The sequence below is a fragment of the Pseudorasbora parva genome, chromosome 2 (genome assembly GCF_024679245.1).
Source record: "Pseudorasbora parva isolate DD20220531a chromosome 2, ASM2467924v1, whole genome shotgun sequence".
Taxonomy (NCBI): Eukaryota; Metazoa; Chordata; class Actinopteri; order Cypriniformes; family Gobionidae; genus Pseudorasbora; species Pseudorasbora parva.
In genome coordinates this window covers 17068866-17091798 of record NC_090173.1, presented here as the reverse complement: position 1 = coordinate 17091798, position 22933 = coordinate 17068866, and the positions used below count along the sequence as shown (strand labels likewise).

The following is a 22933-nucleotide window of genomic DNA, read 5'->3' as shown; positions in this document are numbered from 1 at the left end:
GTAATGTATGCTAGCATTTTTTAAAGTTAATTTATGCTCACCAAGACCATGTAAAGTAAAAACAGCAAAACATTATACAATAGAGACAGAGCGTATTTAGGCCACAATCCAACGCTCTCCACTGACTTTGTATTGCGTGAGGCAGCATTCTTGTCATTTCGGACTTATATCAGCTTTTAGACATTGTTCTGTTTTTAGTAATGTGACAAGGTGTGCAAACTGTGTAAACAGTCAACACAAAAAAAAACGAGCGTTTAAGGAGACAAAAGTGGATACAGGCAATAAGACGTGACGCTTTAGCAGGAATAATGGGTCCTTTTTGGGATTCTGACACTCAGTATGCCTACGTGTGAAGTAAACATTTGGTCGAATATCCAAATGTCAGTTTTATATGTTATATTTCCTGTTGCTGATTACTTTCCCCTCCAGTGGGCGTAGTTCTCAGTGTAATCTCACATGTCGCGCTCTGTCTCATTCACTTTTATATCTTTAAACCCTCGTTTTTTGGGGGCCAGCAGCTTATAAATACTTCTGGGTTTTTGGTTCTGGCTTTTTTAGATTTTTTTTCTGTACACCTTGTCACATATCAGCTTTTAGACATTGTTAGTTTTTTTGTTATAAGTCAGAAATAACAAGGAGGCCGCTTCCCGCAAATAGAAAGTCAATTTAGACGGTTGGTTTGTTTCCCTCTTGGTGGGCGTGGCTTTCAGATTATGAGGCGTCCCGCTCTGGTATATATATATTTTTTTATAAATAGAGACAATGTTGAAAACAGTTGTTCCGCTTTTTTTAAAGAATGGCATTAGTGTCACTTTTGATCAATCAATTGTGTCCTCTAAATGCGCACACACAGCCATCCACGTGACGTAAAAGAAACCGTGATTCATCAGACCAGGGCACCTTCTTCCATTGCTCCATAGTCTAGTTCTGGTACTCATGTGCTCACTGTTGGCGCTTTTGGCGGTGGATAGGGGTCAACATGGGCACCAGGACTGGCCTGCGGCTATGCCGCCCCATAAGCAACAACCTGTGATGCTCTGCGTATTTTGACACCTTTCTATCAGAACCAGCATTAACTTCTTGAGCAATTTACGCTACATTAGCTGTTTGATTGGACCACAAGGGCCAGCCTTCGCTCCCCACGTGCATCAATGAGCCTTGGCCGGCCGTAATCCTGTCGCCGGTTCACCGCTGTTCCTTCCTTGGAGCACTTTTGATAGATACTGACCACTGCAGACCGGGAACACCCCACAAGAGCTGCAGTTTTGGAGAAGCTCTGACCCAGTCATCTAGCCATCACAATTTGACCCATGTCAGACTCACTCAAATCCTAATGCTTGCCCATTTTTCCACCTTTTAACACATATATACTTGTTGCCTAATATATCCCACCCACTTATGAAGTGATAAGTGTTATTCATGTCACCTGTCAGTGGTCATAATGTCATGCCTGTAGATAAGAACTTTAATCTAATTAACTCCGTGCAAAACAAACCATTCGCAAACTAACGACTCATGACAAATTACTCTGACTGTCAGTTCCTGAATTAGGCTCTGATTGCCTCACTGACTGTATGTTTACATGCACATGTCATAAAACACACCCTCACGTCTTCACCCAGTGAGGCCCTTCAAAGGTGTACGCTGGACACAGAAGTGAACGCAGAGGGGATGTCTGGGAAACTCTCGTGCTGCAATGCAGTAGACTTGGAACAGAAAGTGCTTGTGTTCTCTCCGTGCTTGAGCACTAAAGTCAGAATACGACTGCTTCACCTTCACAGCAGCTTCTGTAGTTTCCTGTTCTGCAGAGCTGCGGCACACATCGCTTATAGAGACACCCCACTGTGGCGTTTCCTTTCCTTACATGGTATTGGCGTGCTAAACGCACAAAATCACACTCATAACAGAACTGAATCACTTTCAACTTGCTTTGGCACATGGAAGATGCATCTGCAAAAGAGCAATCGCGACTCGCCGTGATCTTTCACACTCGTGATTTTGGCAAGTTACTGACAAATACAGGCCCTACACATTTTGTAGAGCCATTTCCACGATGCAAAATGTGAACAACCAAAGAATCCATAAAAAAAGATTTATGTAAAAGGCAGCATTTCATGGCATTATTTGAATGATTACATCAAAAGTAGGGCTGAAAACCTAAAGTAGGTCTGTGTTGACATTTCTGCCTTTATAACTGAGGGGATTATAATCAGAGGAAGGTTTAGTTTAAAATAAAAATGTTTAAAATGCAATATTTTTTTTTTCCCTGGGGGTGTATAACAGAAACTTTCTATCTAAGGTCTTATCTTAAGATATGATAAGTTAATTTAGGATTTTTCACAATTTCGTATTACAGAAGCAAATCTTAACTTGATTTAGGATTCTTATCCTATCTTACAAAATCAAATTTGATCTGTAGTTAGGATATCTTAAACCACTCAATCGAGTTTGGTAATCAACTGTCAGGCCCGTTACCAAGCAACCAACAACTCGCAAACTGCTTCTGAGGCTAATCTAAAATCAAAATGGAGAAACAACGGCGTGCTTTTAATTCCAGTGCGGTAGAAATTGATATTTTGATAAGCGCTGTTAAAAGTTAAAGCCTGTTTTATAAACCACCTTTTGCAAAAGAAAAAAAGAAAAAAGTTCAATATTCACAAATGTAGGGACCGTCTCTAAAGTTACATACGACATCGCTACATATATCTAACTTCAATAGCATTTGAACAGAATGACTGTCTTACAGTATCAATACTATCTGTAAAGTGTTCATCTAGATGTCAGCGATGATGCACACCTTTTACGTATTCTGTTCAAATGCTATTAAAGTTAGAAATGTATACCAATGTCGTTTGTAACTTTAGAGATGGTCCTTAAATTTGCGGATATCGAACGTCTAGCGTCAAAGCCACTTCATTGGATTTCAAAAAGGTTTGAAGTTAGGACACCAGTGGGGTTGTCTTAAAGTTGCTTTTAGGATTATATTTAGGATCCTACTGCTTTTAGGATTTTTTTGTCGAGTTAGGATGCTTCTGTAATACCCATTTTCTATCCATAAGGGGGTCGCACACCGGATGCGGAGCTCGGCGCCGCGCAGCGTCTCAGGTATCGCACACCGGACGCGCACATTCTTAAAAGGATTTTAAAAGGCTACGTTTATTATACATTTCCCCAAAATATGTTTAGACTTTATTCAAGCTGTTGAATTCAGAATGTAAAACAAATGTGTCTTGTAGCAAAGGGTGAAATCAGTATACCTTAACGATAATATACTTTTAATATAAAGCCTTGAAATGGCGCTCTGTGGCGTGGCAGGATTTAGAACAACTTCCTGAGGCGCCGCGGACAGGCGGCGAATGCCGCCAGCGGTGTGCGTACACTCATTGAAAACAATGTGTTCGAATTTTAAAGACATGGCTCGCCGCCGAGCGCCGCCGAGCTCCGCGTCCAGTGTGCGACCCCCTATATAGTTAAGATAAGATTATGCATTTAAGAAAAGTCATTCTGTAATAGCGTTTGTCCTAAATGTGGTCCTAACTGAAATCGCCAAGGTTACCAAACAAATAAGATAGGATACTAAAGTCAAGATCTTTCTGTAATACCTGGTCCTTATTCTAAATACGAAACACTTATATCGTAATAGTTTTCCGCCAAATCGTCAAGCACTACTCAACAAATGTTATCTGAACCACATAATTTATCCAAGTTCATCTGACAAAAGATAAAAGTAAGTCGTGATAAATCATGAAAATATTTTTGTTGTGTACATATACATGCGTTACCCTGAAAGAGCCCTTCAAGTCATCAAGAGGAGAAAATCCAAGTGGCCACCAACAGCACAACCGTTTCTATAAATCCGACAACTTCCTTCAAACAAACTGCCAGCTTAGCTGACAAACAGTTGTAATGAGGACCACATATGAACAAACGTGCGAGACATGAACCGAGAGAGCCAGGGAACAGAGAGAAAAAGAAAAAAACATCCTCATCTCAGCATATGGTGTACTAGTACAGTCTTGACTCTTGCAGGTCCTGCATATTGAAGACAGATGTTGTTTGCGTAACACTTCAGGAGATTCCCCAAACTGACAAATGGTCTTCATTAATGCTGCTTGTGCCATGAAAACCAACAAAACTAGTTTCTGCTCATTAAAATGGAAGGATAACAACTATAAAAGGACTGAAACAATGCAATCAATAAAAGAGCGTAACATTCTAGCAGAATCATCAAAGTCATCTTTGCCTTGTGAAAAGAGTTTTGGCAGTGGACGGTTTTGGCCACGGTCCGAAAGGAATTCAGATAACACTGCATGGCTTTTTCCATTCTGGGCCTCTTCACGCCCCTGACAGCGAAAGAGGCCGTTCTCCATCAGCAGGCTCTGGCACACCGATCCAGCGGCTAGGTTTTCAAGTTGAGGATCAGAAGCAAGAGACACATGATGGGTTGTCATGTTCCCATTGGCACCAAACCAGGCATGTCCCAATCCTGCTCCCGGAGGGCTATTATCCTTCAGATTTTAGCTTCAACCAAACTGACTAGACATTTATAGTGATCCTGAAGAGCTTGATTATCTAAAATGAGTCAAATGAGCTCTAAAAGGTGGACTTATAGAAAACCTGCTTTTCTTGATTTCTGGAAAAGACCAGTTTGATGTAGGGGTGAAATTGTTCTAAATAGCGGCCATTTTGGTGGTGGAATAATCATTAAAATGTATAGAAAAAGTAATTGTTAGTTCCAGCCCTAGTAGCACCGCGCTGGAAGATCATAACTCATCCACCAGGACTTTCTTGCTTGTTACTTATTCGGTGTAATTTGAATATATTTTTATGCTTTTAAACATGCAAGTAATTCTTATTTTCAGTTAAATTGAACATATGGTTCAAAATGTCATAACTTTTGATTGCTTTGAGATATCAACACAAAATTTGGTCCAGATACAGTTGACATGATTGTGAACAAGCCAAACCTTGTCACATCAAGCTTAAATAACAGAATAAATACATGGCATCACTTTTTCTGGGTTATTCTTAGCAGTGATATAACATACCAAAACTTCCAACATTATACAAATGGGTAACACTTAAGAATAATGGTCATTACTTAACATTAGTTAATGTATTACTGCAACTAACATGAGCAGTACATGTATTACGGTACAGTTCATGTTAGTTAACGGTGCATTGACTAATGTTAACAAGATTTTAATAATGTATTAGTAAATGTTGAAATTAACATTAACAACAGCTTTATAAGTGCAGTTCATTATTAGTTCGTTAACTAACTGTAGTTAACTAATAACCACCATTATTCTAAAGCGTTACCTAAAAAGGTTCTGTTTTCTTCCAAGTTTGAAAAGGTTTCTATCAAATAAGATCATGTACTTGAAGATAGCTTGTTTAGTTTTTGTCTGACAAATTAAAGCCGATAAAAAATGGATTATTTCCTTCAGCTGAGACACTTCAGATTTACACTGTCCACCATGATGTTTTTAATTGCTTAAAATATGATTGGACTCACACACAAAAAAGAAGAAGTGAAGTACAACATGTGTCAAATAGGCTACATAAAATTATAAAGAGAAGATTACAATTGTGTGCTCAGGACGTGGATTTTAATTGTGAGGCTTTTGATTTTGTAACCAGGTTTTAAAAAAATGTATATACAAATTTGGATTTAGATTTATATCATTATTAGTATCAGCCAGAATTTATAGATTCAGTGAGGACGTTTTAATGAAAACTGACCTCCCTAGTCGAGAAGCTAAACTGAGGGAAGTAGGACAGAAAACACTTGTGCATAATAAAAGGCAGCTCATGTCCCTTCTGGAGCTGGTAAAAGTTAATTAAGACTGATGAAATACAATCTGTTTCTGCTGAAGAATAAGCAAAACATGAAAACCAGGTCCTGCAGCAAACACAGCTCAGCTGAAAGCATTCATGCGCAGATGACATCACTTGAGCTGCCAGCGTAAACCGGTACGAACACCGTTAGCCATTTGGCAGTGGCCTCAACGTTAATATACCCAGAAGAGAGCGCAGGGTAATTTAACACAGCTGAGCATGATGGCGGAGCCGTTTAACAAGGCTGTAACAGTTCTTTCCTAAACATGGACAGCAGGTACCTAACCTCAGCAAACAACAGCAGGTTATTTTATAAAGTGAAAAGTCAATGAAAACAAGGCTGTCACGGCCAGTTCACGCACTTCACAGTGGAGAGCGTCTTGAATTTGACACTGGCACCACCCACTTCACCATTCCCTTCTGTCCAGCTGAGTTTAATTCACTCTAATTAGGGATTATCCAGAACCATCACCACCAGGGAAGCCTGAGTAAGACTAACATGTTAGTCTAGGGGATAAAGCCCGAGATTAGGCTCGTTACTGAGCAACCATTAAACTTAACAAGATTATGAAGTCAAGATTAGTAGCACTAATTAAAGGGCGGAAGTGTCGGTAAGAGCGAGAGATTTCAAACGGCGCCAGGTAAAGAGGATTTACCTGACAAACCCAATCAGTGTCCTCAAGAGACTCCATGGTCCTTAGGTTTACACAGCAAAGACGTGTGAAGCGACTCTCTCTGAATGTAGGCTATGAATTCTGCACTGATACAGCATAAAGGATAGTATAAATAGTCCGATGGGGAAGAAAATGAGGCTGTGCAATACTAGGGCTGCAACACCCAGTGGAAACGTTCCCATTCTTAAACATTCCCATTCTTCTCAAGTGCAGTAGACGTCCAGCAAATAGGGCAAAAAATAGTGTCGAAAGTCCGACCATTTCACTTGCATTTGCGACTAAAAATAGATGTAAAAACTGTAAAATGTATTTTTGAAGCATGAATGTGATTAAAACTGATCCACAGGGATTATTTTTAAATGTAAAATCATAAGTCTTCAATACCTTAAAGCTACACTGTGTGATATTTTTCCCCATCTAGCGGTGAAAAGGTATATGACCATCCAGTTTCTGTTCTTCTCAATTCCAATTTCGTTTTAACTCCTACGGTGGCCGATTTAGTCCAAGATTAACATGGCACTCCCCCTCTTCACATTCGACACGGTGCCATTGAATGTTAAAACGCAAAAGGCGAAGCTTAAATTTTCGGGTTTGTCCCTCTTTGGCTAATATACTTTAAGATGGAGGGGCAACATGGCGACCAGCATTCGAACCCCTCACCCGTATGTATTTTCAATGGCATTTTATAAACTTACGAGAATACTTTATTACTTGAAAGAAGCAAATATACGTTAATGAGCACATATATTTTTGAAAGAACTAAGTGTTTTTAGCTAAGAATAAACTAAAAAATTTACACAGTGTAGCTTTAAATTATATAACAAGCATTTTGACTGTTTTAAGGCATCTTATATTTTGGGGATGGAAAACCATAAATTATGATACTGACTACTGTAATTATTAAGCTTCAAAAGATTATGATTTCATTAAATAAATCCGGAATTTGGCGCTGTTGTTCGTTCTACCGGCTTGAGATCAGTTCATAAACGATAAAGAGCGCACATTCATGCCAAACGAATGCTTATGAACCAACACTGATCAATTATGCCAATGTTTACTTTACAGCGATTATTTTGTAATATTTTGTGTACAGTAGTAATAACGCATATTTTATCTCCCCCATTTGAATTTGAATGACCGCCCTGCCATAATAAAGCATATACATTTCAAAATAAGAGTCCCAGTGAATTTCAGGCCGGTTTATTAAATAAGTCAAGCAGTGTGTACAATTTCCACCTTGGTTATTATTTAGTTACACAAACTATATGTAATTTAATTTCCATTTAGTTTAAAGTAAAACTATTATATCACGTCTGGGATGCCCCATCATAGAAACGAAAGACTAAGAACACATTAAATATATAGATTTTACTAGTATCAGTTATTATAGTTAACAAAAACAAAAACCATTAAAAAAAGAAAAAGTCTCTTTACTTGAAATAAATAAATGTTTACTGACATTAAATAAAATATAGAAACTTTCATATTTTCATTTAGTTGAAATTAACCTGTAAGTTTCATTAACCTGATGTACCAAATGAAAACTGAAATAAATGTATAAAAACTATACAGATATTTTTAAAAATAACAAAACTTAAGTACAATTTAAATGAAAGCAGAATTCAATTAAAATCTAAATATTAACACTATACAGTATCTCAGTGATACTAAAACACTAGTATGGCAAAATCTGTTAGTGTTTTATATATAAATGCAGAAATAGTTAGTTGGACCCCTAAAGTTCCTAAATGTGCTCCTACATTTTTAACTTAGAAACACAAGATGTTGATCATACAGCCAATTTTTTAAGGTGTAGATACTCCCTAAAAAATGTCAGACATAGACTGTAAAAAAAAAAATCTAAGTTAATTCAATGCATCAATTGCTGCCTCTTTGTAACTATTTAGTACATTTAGTTTCTAAGTGTAAACCATTTCAAAGAAAATCTACATCTTTTAAAATACATGATAAAAGTATTGCAGTGGTAACTTCATCCTTACAATTGAACTGTCAAAGTAAACCATTGTAATGCCAAAGCAGAAGTCTCTAACTCTGGATAATAATATTGTTATGCAAGCCGGTCTCACAGCCAGGAGACTGTAGCTATGGAGAGCACTCGTGTTAATTAAACAGTAGGTCTAATCCGCTGGGAAAGGGAAAGTGAGACTCTCACTAGATGCTGTCGTTCTCCAGACATAACTATTTTTTACTCCGTTGACAGGGCTCCAGGCAAAACAAAAACAAAAAGACTGTGGCTCTTCATTTGAAACATTTCTCCAACAAATGACAGACTGGAGGTTGAGTATTTCCAATTTCCATTTAAATATTTAAAATTCTGTAGCTTACGCCTGACCGGAAGTAATGTATTATAATCAAAACTATGTTGGAAATGGTGAAAAGGTGGCATAGGTGCCAAATCGTTGCTGTTTTTTTTGGATAAATAATCAACTAACATAAATGTTTTATAAAAAAAAAAAATCCAAGAAAATTATTTTCTGCATTGCAGCATTCCTTCATGGGCACTAGGGGCTCATTCACACAGAACGTGAGCAGTGAAATGAGGCGGATAAAACACATGGTCTCTGGTTTTTTTTGGAGGTCAAGGATGTTTTTTAAAAGATTAACTGATTTTAAGTCTAACTTTTTGAAAAACTCGAGCGCAACTGGTTATACTCGTCCGTCCAGTGCATGTTTACATAGAAAAACATAGTGATTGTTAGTCGATAAGTTCTGGCTCTACCAAAATTCTGATTGGTCGATTTTTTGCCGCGTTCATTTCATTAGTTTTGCCGCGTTCATTTCATCAGTTTAGCCACGTTCATTTCATTCGTTCTGTGGTAAGCTAACTTGTCAGCGTTAGGTTGGCCATTCTGTTTTGACTAGGCTATGAACATATCAGATTTGCCATATTTCAATGCTTTAGTGTAATAAACGTTTTATAACTGCATGCGCAATTTTTTTACATTTTTTTGGAGCCTAATATGCGATGCGCTGTGCCCACTGTTTGTATTCGTTTTAAGCCTAATATGCTTAAATTTTCACTTATGCACTTTTTCATTTCTGCTCTTGATCTGGCTTGTTTTCAAAATTACAGCCGCGAAGGTAAACTGAGCTCATATGTTCGAGCTGCACAGAGCGGCTGAAATTATAATGTCTATCAGTCATTATAATACACATGAAAAACAATTGTCTAAATTATGTTGCATATTCCTCAAAAGCTTGTGATGATATCACTAGTTGACAACATAGCCTATGATTTCCAAAAATATAGTACTATGATATTGCACACAATGCACAGGTGCACGTATTGCAAAAATGTCAGAGCCGACTCGTGTCAGACTCATTTCAGTGCAAAATAATCAGGTCAAAAACTATTTAATATACTACAAATAGCCTACTAGTTTCTGTTTAATTATAATTCATTTAGGCAGACAACAAGGATACCAAATACTGTGCACAGTGCACAGCTAATTCATTTAACTTTTTTCCCCCTAACGTCATTTTCAGTGAAAAATTTCAGGACTTAAGTCGATCAAGATTTTCTTTGGTTGATTACAGCCCTAGAATAACCCAATTAAAATGGCCAAGCGCTTATGGAAAATAGCAGAGGACACAGAGCGAGCGCTTCTGGTAAATGTACATGATTCACGCTGTCCGAAACATGACAATGCTTTATACCATAATTGTAGCCAATCACAGATCTATATGTTGAGCGTGTGAATACAATGGCCAATTAGAAGGGGTTTATGAATTCTTACAACAGCGCCCAAAATTCTAGAGGTAAATGCTGGTATCGTTAAATTTCAGTACTGCCTTGGTAGTGAAGTCTGTACTTTTGATAACACTCATTTTAACCGTTTTTTTCTTATAATGCATTATAATGCCTACATAGACACATTCACCATTGGTTTGCATAGGCTTTATATTACACATTGCTGGAGGACAGCAATGGCCATGATGTGGAAAAACATTGTTTAAAATAACCTTTTGTATAAGTTTTTGATTTTACATCTGATTAATTGAAATAATAATAGACAGATTAACCTACGATCAAAATAATCGTTAGTTGCAAGCTAGTTTCTAGTCCTAAAGACGTCTTTCAACATTCAGTAGCTGAACACATTGATCTGTGGAAAGGTCTTTTTGGCTGGAAAGGTCCAACAGCATGTATTGTGGTGCATGTGCACAACTCTGCACAGAAAAAATGAGGTCCTGTCCTACTTAACCCCAAACCTTATCTCATCCTGTAGCAGCCGCAACACTGTGTAAAATAGTAAAAAAAAAAAAAAAGTTAAGTGAAATCTGTGCAGCATGGACAGAGGAATATTGGAAGAAAATGTGGGACAAGCACAAAGCAAAGTGGGGTAAAGTAAAAAGGAAACAGCCGTTTTACAGGAAGATGAATTGAGCCCAAACAGGCACAGTGTGCAAGAACAACAATTACCCCCACTGTCAAGTCATGTGTAGCTCAGCACAACGGAGGAACTGTGGGTAAAAGAGCACTACAAGTACTTGGCTTGAACCCAAGAAGGCTAAACTTAATTAGAGTGGATGAGTCAGTAAAGAAACGCTCTGAACACACACCGCAGGCCTCAGAGTGGGGCGAATGACTGGGTCCCTGGGCAGATGAAACTATTTGACCATCACATTAAAAAACACCAAATTTAATAATAAAATGACAGACGGGGTGAGGAAAGCTACACAAAACAGATCAGGAAGCTGCGGTGGTAGCCAGTAGTCTCATTACAGCACTGAACCGTGTTACTGCTAGTCAGTGTCAAGTGGAATTACTCTCACATTCGCATTATAGGGAGCATTTGATTTGATACGGATACGCCCATGTGTGCAACATGAGTCATCAATATCGTCTCCTATCCCAGAAGAGAAAGGCAGTTCAATTTTAAATGTGGAGATCGGCTGAAGATTTTATTTATTATTCCCTTTTAAGAAGCACTGAAAGCATTTACATTTAGATTTCACGGGGTCTTAACACGTGTCCAAAGTGACGCATTTTGAGGAAAGTCTGGAAAATTCCAATGTAAACAAGAGGAACTTTGTTCATATCCTCGCCTCACCCCGGATCTCAGGGAATACTTCTATAAACATTCCATTCTTTTCCATTTGGCCCTTGCTCTCTATTCCTAAATAGATGCCTTAGAAGGGGGCATTTCTGACTGAAATGGACCCTCAGAAGTGACCTAAAACAATATTGTTTAACCCAGTTTTACAGTTAAGCCAGGATTATGCCTTAGTTCAAATAGGATACTTAAGTAGCTTTTATTAATGTGCCTTAGGAAAAAACATTACTGCTGTGCATCTTAAGCCAAAACAATGACACTGATATATTTTTTTTAGATACTTAACATTCAGGTGAAACTGATTGCATTGCAGTCTAGGAGTAGTCTTAAGCCTTGTCTGTGAAACCCAATGTTTTAATGTTGCAGTGGTGTGCGATATTGGCCTTTTGTTGGTAGCAAGAATGTGCTTGCACCTTGAGTGTTTTAGGCCTGACTCCCAAAGCTTTTGGCATTCTTCATATTGTGTGATGTGGTTAGTTCACAGCAGTGATAGAAATTAAACTTTACATTAAAGGGTGATATTTGGCACCTTACTTTTTTATTATTTTTTACCTTTATAAAGGCACTTTGTCCTAACTTTACTGGAGTTTAGAATCATGTTGTGTCAAATTCTTACTCCAACTTCAGCTATTTTAATATTAAGACCATTTTTTTGCACTTTATAAGTGGCACAGAAGCTGCATTTGGATGCATTTACACTGCAATTGAATTAATAAAAGCACGAGACAATTGTTTTAAAAAAGTATTTAGAAGAGTGAATATTAGGGGTGGTTATCACCAATGCTATCTCACTACCAATTATTACGTACGAATTTGTACGATTTGTCTAAAACCCAGTGGTGGGATGCGTTGGGGGGGGGGGGTCGGGGGGGGGGTCCACAGGGTATCACAGGGTACGCGATGGGATACAATATGATACATTGCTCACTATACCAAAATTATTATATCGGTAATATTAATATTATAATACCCGATAAAGCAATTCTGCGATAATCAACATAGAATATGATCCATATGATCAATATGATCCATCATGTTATTGGTCTAATATGAAAACAAATTCTTTGGAAACCGTTTCACAACATTCCAAAACATAATTTTGGTTTTAATGAAATGATACATTAAAAATGAAACTAAAACTTTTATTAGATGGTGGCAAGAGACCATTTTAATAAGTCATTGAATCATTCACTCAACTGAGCCGTTCAAATTGCTGATTCATTCAAACACAAAAGCAAATGACTATCTTTATGAATGTATTTGTTTTTAAAAAAAAAAAGTTGATTCATTCAGGACCAAAATACCACTTTGATGCTCAGAGATGAGCCACGGTTCTATTGTGGCTTTATTTGGGGACAATGAGGGGCAGGACAATAAATTTGCCGATTGTAGACAAACGGGTTTCAGTCCCTCCCCCTAATCAACCTAATCAATCCCAATTTGACTAAATCAAGTATCTCCCTTAATCCAGTCATTTTTCTCTCCTTCAAGAAGCCATTTCACTCGTACGTCTCAATAGTGAAGAGAAGACCAATCCAAATGTATATGTATAACTCAAGTAAGAACTATTAAAAGGATGCAGTGAGAACTGTATTGTCGGGAAGCAGTAAGCGTGAGCGAAGGGGGGGTGATTAAGGTTTGTCCAGCTTGTGACGAGACTTCCCTATAGCAACAGCCATTAGCCTCGTACTTCACAATCAATAGCAATCGCCTACATGAGAGCCGGGTCAGCAGTGCTGTTGGGATTGGCTCTACTGAAAACAAACATGGAACGAGAGACAGATATTAAAGTGTATAATGGGGATGGTGAAAGTTGAGATCCCTAAGGGGCATCTTTTGTCAGGTGAAGGTCAGGGGAAAGCAGTGCGATTGGGCTGTATTTGTGTCCGTTGACCTAAAATTGGAAAAAGCTTGAGAAATGTCCAAGGTCCTTGAAGACAGAGAGAGAGAGAGAGAGACGAGGATAGAGGAGACAGGAATAGATCGCACTTCAACACACCCCTCCTAGTTTTGGCTCTTGTCATAAACATGCTAGGTCACACTGTAGTGCTCAATATACAAAACTACAATAACTCCCACAACATATGAACTACGCCAAGTTTCTTCAACCTTCTGTTCAAGACCTCCCCCAAATCACTTGGGTTTGCACTCATTATCTTTAAACAAAAATAAAACAAAGAAATAGCAGTTTGGAGATATTTTATTGTACATGCAGTGGGTTTCCTCGCAGGTGCTAACATGTGATCGGCTAAACACTGCTCACTACGCTCAAATTTTACTTCGACTTTGTCAATAAAAATGAGGCTATGAAAGATAGATCAAAATCATAGTCATTTTATTTTACAACAACAATATATATCATGATGTATCTACGTTTGGCTGGAAATAAGGTTGTTACAGTACCAACATTTTCAATACCATAGAAACTCAACAGTTCCAACATAATAATAATAATAATAATAGCTATTAAATGTTACGCCGCAACCATGGAAACATTTGGATTTGTGACGAACGAGAGATGTAGGCCATACATTTAAGCCATTTGTTGGCTTTGTTACTGTTTTGCATTCTGGTCACCTGATTTTCCTTGAATTTAACTATATCCCATGAGTTACGGACATGGAATCATGCTGCTTTTCGCAGGGGATTAGAAACGTTTCTTCCGTTTCCACTTTTAAATACTATATTTGCATTACCTTTTTACCTTCACATCAAATTCTATTTAACACATTTTGTGCTTGTTAGACTTGGTGAGGAAACGTCAAGTTTATTTGAATAGCGTATTTCACATTGTACTTTCATGTTCTCTGGCAGGGCAACAACACATATAGCCTAAATGTCTTTGTTTTGCAACTGCAGACTGCATTTTACGACAATCGCATGCACAAACCGTTATGAACATTTTATTAAAACCATTTTTTTCCATTTAAAGCACTAACATGCATCGACATGCACAAGCATGTGAATGACAGATAAGCACATTGCAGAAGAGCTGTCCCCTTCCACATGCCTAACGTTTTTGTACAACTGGAACTAGCTTGCTTTTCAAGATTTTCTTCAAACTGTAAACTGACTGTAGAAGAGCATTTACTCAAATGCTCACAATGCGAACCGTCCTTACAGAAAAGCTGCACGTGCAACCCATCCGTTTGCATTAAAGTTTTTACTCAGATACTGTGAAATCGAGCTTGCATTTGCAAATCAGTTCATTTGAAGGGTTTGTTTCAGCTTTTTATATACTAAGATGAAATATATGTGGGAAAATATTAGAGTTTAGTCCTGTGCATTATGTCATGTCAACACATATAAATGAATATGACTAAATATTTTTACTTTTTTAGGTCAAATGTAAGAATGGCAACAATGGCTATTTGGATGAGATAACGCAGGTTTCTTCTAATTGAAGAAATGAAAATCACCCTTAAGTAGTTTCAGAGCAAATATAGAAATATATTTAGTAGAGATGAATTATTATTCAGCACAATTAATTATTTAAATTTAGTTGGGGCTTCCAAACAGTCACCTTATTACAATACTGTACAATAATTCATATGATTGAATTCAGGTGAAGTCTTAATGAGTAATTGAATCATTCATGCAACCCCCCTTTTCTTTTTTACATAATTCATTTAAATTAAATATTTGAAATAGACAGCAGCATATTAAAATGGTCAGAACCTCTTAAGTAAAAAAGTACATTATTTTGTTAAGAAGTCTGTTCAGAATCACAGGACAATTGTGATCTCTATTTAAACAAAAAAATGTGATTCTCCAGAAACGTGCAGCTCTAACATTTAGGCCTGTCTCCAGGGGTTGGACAATGAAACTGAAACAGTGGTGGACGTTTCACACCTATATATGCGGCTTGGTGGTCAATCTTCACTGATTTCAAAATCCATCAGTAAGAGCAGAGTGTGAAGTTTGAATTAGCAGAGAGGTACACAGCTGCACAAATTGAAGTCCACACAACCTAATGGGACACACTATCAGAGTTCAGATTGGTGCTGGCTCATCTGAGAGAGCAGGACAGCAAGTCTTCGCGGTGCATGGAGAGCTGTGTCATCCCGGGTAATGTCTGCATACCAACACGTAGGAAGAACCACATCCAACAGGAGTAACTGTGTGGACCCAAGAAGAGGCTGTCTGAAAGGGATGTCTGGATACTAACCCGGATTGTATCCAAAAATCATAAAAGCACAGCTGCCTAACTCACTGCAGAATTAAATGCGCACCTCGACTCTCCACTTTCCACCAAGTTCGTCAGGAGCTCGACAGTGTCATTATTCATGGGCGGTCTGCTATAGCCAAAACTTTGGTCATTTGTGCCAATCCTAAATGTCAGTTTCATTGGAGCTAACAGTGCAAATTTTGGGCTGTGGACAATGTGGAACATGTTTTGTTCTCTGATGAGTCCATCATCACTGTCCATGGGAGCTGCGGTGTGGAGAAGCCCCAAAGAGCGCCGCTTAACACCCAGACTGTTGCTGCCCAGAGTGAAGCATGTTTCTGGATCAGTGATGGTTTGGGGCTGCGATATCAAGGCACTCTACTGCACTTGATGGGCACATCACTGCGAAAGGCCTACCAAACCATTCTGGAGGACCATGTGCACCCAATGGGGCTGTATATCCAAAACCAGAAAAACAAACTTAATTTGAACAGGAATATAAACATAAATTAAATCAAGTTTATACGTTCTGAACAGAAACCCTTCTTACCAAATAACCATAATAATGATGTTATTTCATCGTTCTGTTTTAGATTTTCATTTGGCGGTCCACCAATCATGATGAATTCAAATGGTACGGCCTGTGCAAATGTTAAGTTGACGCATCCAACGTGAGTGAAACGCCTGCGATCATCAGCTGTCAGGTCATCCTCTGTAAGTCTCAATGAAATGTGCTGGCATTAGCTGTTGGATTGCAGGAGTTTATCTAGGGTCGTGTCACGATGACAGGTTAGGTCCAGCGTGGGGTGTTTGAAAAGGTGTCAAAGTAAGTAACATTGTTGCTTTATGTATGGTCAGACACTTGCATGTCATTAAATTAGGGCTGGGTTTCGATTCAAATTTTAAGAATCGATAAGATCCCGATTCTCAAGATCTTGAATCGATTATCATTATTCGATCCGGTCTGATCCGATCCGATCTTTGAGATTTAGATACGTTTTTTTATAGAAAGCATTTTTTCCAGCTGTTACCTGAATATTACAGGACTGTATTATGCAACATATTGATACTATTATTATAGACATTCAACTGCAAATTAATGGAGTATTGATGATTGTAAAGAACAATCCCCCTTCCAGAGTGCTCTAGTCAGCGAACGCACGCAGTGGAGAGGGCGCGTGCTGTCATGACAAGGCAGCCATTACAACTTCCTTGGCAGTAAGCGCGCGCTGCAGTGAGAACGGCTGTGACGTAAGCCGCGTTCTCAACATATCCAGCAGCCCGAGTTCACTCGTCTACCTCACTCTAGCATTCTCTGTCCGCCGCGGTAAGGAGAGAAGAGGAAAAGTGAGGAAAACTCGGTCTGTCCACGGCACTTCTTCAGCACGGCCGCGTCGTTATAGTGATGAGAGCTTCGGCTTGAGTTTGTTTACCTACTCGAGTATTCTCTGTCCGCGGCGGTTCTGGAGTTTTCAAAGCTGCCATGTTCGTTGTTTTAATGTCCTTCCACCTCACGCGTATGCGTGAATTCAATGACGCGGCAAATTAAAATTCACGGGGAAAATGTAGGCCTATTATTAAATCGATCCTCTGAGTTACGGATCGAAACAAGGTGTGTCCAGGGTTTGACATCTTGGGACCGAGTCTGCGCAGTAGAGATTTCGGGACAGAGTCTGCGCAGTAGAGCGCAGGAAGTACAGCCGCGATATCAAAAGCTCGCCCACACTCTCGCAGATGCAGAACAATTAATTATGTTGGTGTGAAATAAACAGATATGGAAATGTAGAAATTAAAGCTAAAGCTCCAATCTGCTCCCAAAAATTTCAAAAAAAGTCTGTTAGTGCCTCAGTGACAACTTCACTCAGAGAAGACGTCGATCTCAGCTGTCAACCATGACGTCACACCCCACATTTTTATAGCATCAAATAACTGACTCAAACTAAACTTATTTTAAAAACGAACACTTGAAATGAAATCATCGTGATGATAACTGCCTTCAGTGACATAAACTAACTTTGGGGAAAAAATATTTGAAGTGTAATTTTATTATTTAGTTTGCCTCGCGTCCATTAGAAAACACAGAGGGGCGGCTATACTGGGACCGGTCACCGGGGGGCGATCGAGGCGCGAAAGCTTCAGTAAATGAGAGGGAGACTGCAGGCTTGGTGCAAACACATTATCAACTTCATTTTGATCAGTATAGTTTTACTTCATGCCTCATCAGCGTCTTCATGGCAATAAATGAACTACAAAAAATACAAGAGTTACATCTATTAATAGCAATTAATATTATACAAGATTTGTTAACATTAATGGGATAAAAGGTTATCGGCAACTTACAGGTTACAAAGGTTATTGTAGCTATTTGTGCGTCGTCATTTAATATATTTGGCAAATAGCTTGTGTTACAAACGACAATTTCGCATTGTATTGGCTATGACGAGATGGAAAATATTCATGACTGAGGCGGGTGGAGCTTCTGTGTGAGGTTTTGCTGACAGTTTGAGGATCCACTCGAGTTACGAGGTTTATCCACAAGCTATTAGTATAAAGTTCACCAAATTTTTTAAATTCTGTTATCATTTTCTCCCCCTCAAGTTGTTCCAAACCTGTACGAGTTTCTTTCTTCTGCTGAGCACAAAAGATTATGTTATGAAGTATGTTGGTAACCAAACAGTTGATTGGACCCCATTGACTTCCACAGTATTATTTTACATTTATATTTATATTACAGTCCATCAAATGTTTAGTTCCCCATATTCATCATAGTATCTTCTTTTGTGTTCAACAGAACAAGGAAACTCATACAGGTTAGGAACAACATGAGCATGACTAAATGACGACGGGATTTTCATTTTTGGGTGAACTATCCCTTCAAATTCAAGCTCCGGTATAAAGTATAGGCAAAATAATTTAACGTTATTAACCGGTATTTTCTCAAATCAAATGCATGACCAAAAACATTAAAATTACTGATTCTGCTCAGACTGTTCTGACTCAAAATGGTCACTTTGTGAAGGACTTGTATCAATCCTTCCCAAGACAAATAATGCTGTATTATCTCTAAAATAGATAGGTCCTAAACCATAGGCTACTAATAAAATGTGGTCTAAAATCAGGTGTTTCAGTTTCATTGTCCAATCCCTGTATCTACACTGAAAATAGCCAAAAAAGTCTAAAACAGAAAGAAAGAAAAAATCCTGCTGTAACTTTTTATTGCCCAGCCGTGGCATCAATAAACGGCAGCAGTGCCCACGGGAGCCCTTAGAGGTGGTCATATCAGCGATGGCCCATCAGGCCTGACCTTTATGTGGCTTCACACATCTCTCTGATGTCTGTCTCACTGCTGCTCTATCAGCCTGAAAGAGGCTTCATAAAAGAAACGTAAATCTATTATTCATTCAATTGGCTGAACTATACAAAATCAGACAATGAATAACAAAACACACTAAGAGATCGTCTTTACATATTCCTGTGCACTTTGGGGGGAAATCATTCAGAACACACAGGGCTTATAAGATGGTGGACACATTTTGGACATAAACCATGAAGAAAGTAAATGCACAGGAGTTATCAAACAGTTCATTCGCAACCTACTTTCCCTTCAGTTCCCCCTAACAGAGCTGAAATATTGAATTGTGGTCACGTATATATAGGACAGTGACAACCTCATTTCACTGCAATATTCACACTTCCCTTTTTTTGTGACAATAAAAGCGCAAAATGCACAGGTGTACAGGATTACACATCTGTTCAATCTGTCATTTAACGTTAAAGAGACAACATGTCATTTTTCTCGGATTTCATGTTTTATCATATAAAAAATTGTGTTGAAAGTTATAATGCTACTCTGTGCGTTCACTCTGCGGTAACTATAAGACACTTGTTCACACTGCAGTGAGCGAGATCTATATTAGGCATGGTAAAACATGGTACTCGCGGTAAAACAAGATAACCATATTAAAGGGGTGATGAATTGAGAAATCAACTTTCCCTTGAGCTTTTGATATATAAAAGGTCATGGTAATATAAGAATATCCTAAGTTTCAGAGCTGAAAACGTCCTTGTTAGTCAAAGAAAAGCTTTTATAGACACCAGGCTCAGCAAACGGTCCTGTGCTTCATACTGACGTCAGTGCGTGACGAAACACACACCTCTACAGAATCTACAGTGTGTCTAATCCAGTAGCCTCGCCCACCAGCTCATGGAGGGCTCGGGCTAGCTGGTCAACAACAATAAACATGCCATAATACAAACAAGTATGTGTAATACAAAAATAATAGTCCAATCAATGGCGGGTGGATGAAAAATAAATAAATCATTGTGTTTGTTTGATAAAGACGTTTACAAGCCCTGTGATCGAGAGAATCATTCTGGTTGCCGCTTCTCCCTGACTCTCTCATGTGAACTGAACTGACAGGGGAGCTTAAGCTCATTAAATATGCAAATCTTCTCCAATCCTAGCTGTCGGCATTTACTTCCAAGTCTCCAGTGCGTCACGCCCATCAAAAGCCAGCGTTCAGGAGAGAGCCTCAAAACCAGTGTAGAAAATAGCCTATTACTTATTAGTTATGATGTTTTTGAATGTAAAAACCACATGAACATCAACAATTGACCTCAGACAACCGTATAAAATAAAAATAAAAAGCCAGTTCATGACGCCTTTAAACAATAAGACTAACTGTGTTTTGAGATGATTCGTTTTCTGTCCATGAATGTCTCCAAACAGTTGCTGACCTGTCTAATAAAACATTATATATTAAAGTGTCTTTGGTGTTTCCATGGTTTCTACAAAATAAAAATGGATGTGGGTATGATATCATTGATAGGGGGAACGCGAACAGGGTCTGTCTCTTGGTTAAAATTGCTTATTTCTATGGATTTAAACATTCTTGGAAATATTTGGGATAATGTAAGTACACAAGACAACAACATATTTTAATCTAATCTCTTATATATTGTGTCTTTAACTTAAACTGCATTTCAGACAGTATAAAGAAAAGCGAGGCATCAAGTGCATTACATCAAAGAATGTTTTAAACAGTACTTTCGTTTTTAAAGATTGTAGGCTATGTGAAGCAAGCTTTGAACAAAATACACATGTACTAAGGCAACCTTTGAGACAAATACTGTATATTAACCCTAATGGCTGCTAAACAACTTAAAGACAAAGTTTAAACGCTGAGACACCGCCCTGACAAACTCCTGAAAGCCAAAATTACGGATACTATTGCGACGGTTGAGCTCATGAATATTAATTCATCCTGCCGACGCTTCTTTGAAAAGTACGGATGCGTTCAGTGACGTGCCCTCATTAATATGTAACGATCCAATCCTCCATTTAAGTAGAACTCGCTCATTCGTCAGCAGTCTCTACCTTTCAGCCAATCAGCAATCCGAATGTCACCTTGCGTGCTTAATATTCATAAGACAATTCTTCACCATAGTAGGAATAGCGTCTGAAAAAAGAAGGAACTAGAAAACACATCGTGCCGTTCATACACTAGACAGGAAGGAAATTAGCCTTTGATTATATTCGGGGGGTTTCAGTAGTGGGTTTCTTTTGTTAATATAAGGACTCTTTTTGAGAACACAAGAAAGGGTTTTGTATCTGGGCAAAGATTGCGTTAATCTCCATCTCGCTCTCAGATTCGGGTAGCTGTAACACCCGCTGCCAGGCGCGATTAAATTAACCGAGATTTACAAAGGAAACAACTAAAATCACGATGATCTTTTTCAACCACCATTAATTTATTTTACAACTAACATAATATATTGAGTTACGCGCAATGAAATAGATTACACAAATTAGCAAAAAACAATAAATAATGTGTCAAACCCAACTTGCAGCTTCGATCCAGGAAGTTCCTCATAATGCTAGAAAGCTAACGCTATTAATCGAGCATTTGTTTCCAACGACAGGAAGTTTTAAAAAAATGTGTTGTCCTTTCAATCAGACTTCTAACATTCAGAAATAGCAAATTCATGCAATAAACCAGTTAATCGTGTGATCAAGTTTTGAAAACTGCTTCCTCCTCGGCCCTTTATTCGCAGGTCAACATCTAATGTCAGTTTATACGCTTTTACAACAACGATTTCAGACTAAATTGCAACTTTTCTCGTGCACGAGCACAGAAAACATGCTGTTGGAAATGTGGTATCTCAGGAAACCCAATCTATAGTTTAATGACTCGATTTTATTGGGGGAAATGTAAAATTTCTGACTTGGAGATGATCGTTAACTTTGATGTTCCGCCACGGGCTTTCGGACAACGCCTGATGAGCAATTCCGACCAAACTGGGTGATCAAAATGAAACTGGAGACACGAAACCCTCCATAACATTAAACACACGCACGGTCGTGTTTAATAAAGAGCTGTAGGCGCAGTTAATAAAGCAGGGAGCAAATGCATGTATCAACTCGCTGTCTTGTGTCAACCTGCCGTTGCTACCGAGCTACGAAAGATGCAGAACTACCGGGAAAAACGTCAACGCAAGCGAAACCGCTGCTGTGTTTCTCTCCGTGGGTGCTATGTGAGATCTTCGCGGTGTTTATGTTGTGAGAACTTACCGTGGACCTGCGGGTACTGCGAGTTAATAGGTTCGAGAAAGCTTCCCTGACTTCTCAATGGCGCGATGAGGGAGCGGCGGCGATGCCAGCCAGAGCGACACACTTCCGGGAATAGCGGCGAGCGAGCGCGTCACGCGCCTGACGCCTTCTGCACATGCGCAAGAACGGCGCTTTTTCGAGCTCAAACGGAACAATAACGGAGGTTAATTTTATTTATAGCAGCCTGTTTTCTCGGTTCCACGTTGTAGTTTGTACATATAAAGCTGTGTAGTGTCATACATCTACCCAATTGAACGCTGTTATTTAAAGATTACGTTAACATTAGTGGCGCTTTCGAATCATCGCTTGAAGCTTCGAGACCGTGGCGAATCATTTGTTTCGAAACAGTGATCCGGAGCGCGCGTCAAGTCACGTGATGTCATTTAACAGATTTTGTTTTTTTTTGTCGGTTCATTCATTGTATGTGTTTCATTATTATTATTTCATGTTTTGTGGGGAGAATTGTTTTTAATTGATACTTTTTTATTTTGTTTTTTATTTATTTATTTGTCTTTCTCTTTTTCTCTTGAGTTCAATGTGATGTAGTTTGTCTGTGCCTTTC

The 22933-nt window shown here is 38.5% G+C and overlaps 1 protein-coding gene across 1 annotated transcript in view; it reads right to left on the bottom strand.

Moving 5' to 3' along the window:
• arhgdia (Rho GDP dissociation inhibitor (GDI) alpha) overlaps positions 1–22659 on the bottom strand; it is a 33498-nt gene extending 10839 nt beyond the window's left edge. The window contains exon 1 of the mRNA XM_067457474.1: positions 22333–22659. The gene's annotated coding sequence lies outside the window, so the exon portion shown is untranslated. The remainder of the gene's footprint in view (positions 1–22332) is intronic.
• Between the last annotated feature and the right edge of the window lie 274 nt (positions 22660–22933).